Genomic DNA, 2,449 nt, shown 5'->3' with positions numbered 1-2,449 from the left:
ATAAGGCTATCGCAAAATGAACCGTGCGATTTTACGAAAATTCTCTGCGAGCGACCCTTCAAATCGGTAAATGCTGTTTATCCATGACCTCTTATCGCCCAGAAAACATTGCAACGCTCATTATTTATCCCTTAAAACACAAATCAACTTTTTTTTCGCTCACGCCGCAAACGAAAATGTGTTGGCTTTCCTACATGCTCCCTGGTCCGACCGACCGACCGGTGTTCGTTCGTCCTACATCCGGGCTACTAACGTTGCCCCAGTCTCGTCATTGTGTCTGCACTTCGTGGTCTCTTATGCAATGAAGCACTAAAAACTGCGCTGTGATAAGATGTCAACATAGCTCTACGTTTGACACAGATATACATGCTTTTTAACATTTATGTATGGGAATAATATTTTGTGCATCGCATGCCGCGATGTCAACACGTTTTATAGATACTCCTTTTAAAGTCTAGCTTTCACGGTCAATTTAAATAGCTCGACGGGGAGCGAGGCTGAATAATGGCAATGGCGGTGTCTCCGCTGCGGAACTTTTTTTAAAACTAATTATTCAAGTCTCGACATATGATTTTTTTAAATTTTCTTTTTAACATCCGCTGTTTTGCCTTTTAACATTTATGTATGGGAATAATATTTTGTTGCCTTTGATTCGGCATGCCGCGATGTCAACATGTTTTATACATACTCCTTTTAAAGACTAGCTTTTAATTTTCTTTTTAACATCCGCTATTTTGCTTTTTAACATTGAAAAACTAGTTGTTATTACTTATTGTTCTTTCCATTATATGGGCAAGTGTTGCCTGATATTGCATTATTGGGGATTAACATTCTCGCTATGGGTAATATATTACATGTAGTATGGCCATTGAAAAGCTGTCAATATAAAAAAAAACATGCACAATTGAAATCAATTGCTCCTGACATCACATAAGAAATCTTTGTATTTCAGATTTGATAGTTAAGAATCTAATTTCCTCACTTAAAATGATGTGAACTAGCTCCTAATGAGCATCAATTCTGAATATCTTTTCCTAAACTACTAGTATCTACATGCCAATAGTGACAATCCCAATGTACATGTGTATGTAGTATAGCATAGCTAGTCAATCAAAGACTTTATCATCACTTTATCCCCCCCCAAAAAAACAACATATTTTTTGCATACGATTTTGTTGTGCAAACATACAATGACCGCAAACGACTGCTTTTTTATAAAAGCACTTGTTTTAAAACATGCACATTTCAAACAGCAATTTAGTTTTATTCTTGCAACAGCTTTACCGGAACACAATATGCAACTTTTAGGTAGTTCTTCCCAATACGCCCCGGCCAGCTTTTTTTAAAAAGCTTTTCTTGTTTGCAAAACTTTTTTTTATTGGCACGCGCGCATCAATTTTGGGGTTCCCAGAGGATGTCATCCATATAATCAAATCAACATGGCCTTACTGAAAAAAAAATAACTGTTAGTATATTCCAAATCCAGGCATCTTAATTAGCTTTTTTCGGCCCTTCATGTATTTTATCGCGCTTTTGCATTACATTAAAGTTCTCCAGTGGGCTTATCCATATAAATTACTTGGTGTGGCCTCAGGGAATGACCTGACGCATGTCCAGCCTTTCCTCCTCCCACAGTAGTTATAGCCCCTCAATAGTAAGCAACTGATAACAGATGTGGGGACCAGCTGAATCCAAGCAGAGGTTGGTGGTGATCGTTATATATCTAACACAAAAAGTCAACTGCAGCGACATAGGGACCCCCCACGAGGCCCGTTTTCGAACTTGACCTTGGCCACTACAAAGGTAGCTTGCCTACCAAAAATCATTAACATCTATTTAAATATACTCGAGTTATCCTGCTAACCAGCGACAAACACAAAAGGTTCACTGCAGGACCCCCCCCCCCCGAAGCTTCTTTTTGCACTTAACATTGGGCTCCCCAATGGTAACCTGCCTGCCAAAAATCATGAACATCGAACTATGCCAAATATCAACAAATTTTTTTCAGAATGAATGTAATACTGACCACGCAAAGAGCAACTGTTTGTCTAGCTGGCGTAGACGAATTATGATTACATTTAGGTGTGCAACTTCATAACTACATTTGTTATTGCCAACTTCGTATGTCACATTGACTTTGGGAAAACATCGAATCGGAATCGAGCAATATGACCACATGACCACTCAAAACGCGGCAAAAATCCATTCACAAAACTAGACTCATTTACATTTCATGCACATGTATGCCTTACCGTTTCTGTTTTAAAAACTACATGCGTGATTATAATGCATAAAACGTAACAAATAACAACGTTTAACAAGAGTTCCGAGATTTCATACCTCCATGAAATATGGGCTTGATATGTATATGTAAATTTCTTCTTAAATTATGCAAATGACCTCTGCATTAACATGATATTTGAATCGTGATGTATGTTAACTTTTCATT

Source organism: Branchiostoma belcheri, unplaced genomic scaffold (assembly GCF_001625305.1).
Source record: "Branchiostoma belcheri isolate BF01 breed outbred unplaced genomic scaffold, Haploidv18h27 scaffold108, whole genome shotgun sequence".
NCBI classification, from domain to species: Eukaryota; Metazoa; Chordata; class Leptocardii; order Amphioxiformes; family Branchiostomatidae; genus Branchiostoma; species Branchiostoma belcheri.
The sequence above is the reverse complement of the archived record's forward strand: the minus strand, read 5'-3'. Positions refer to the sequence as shown.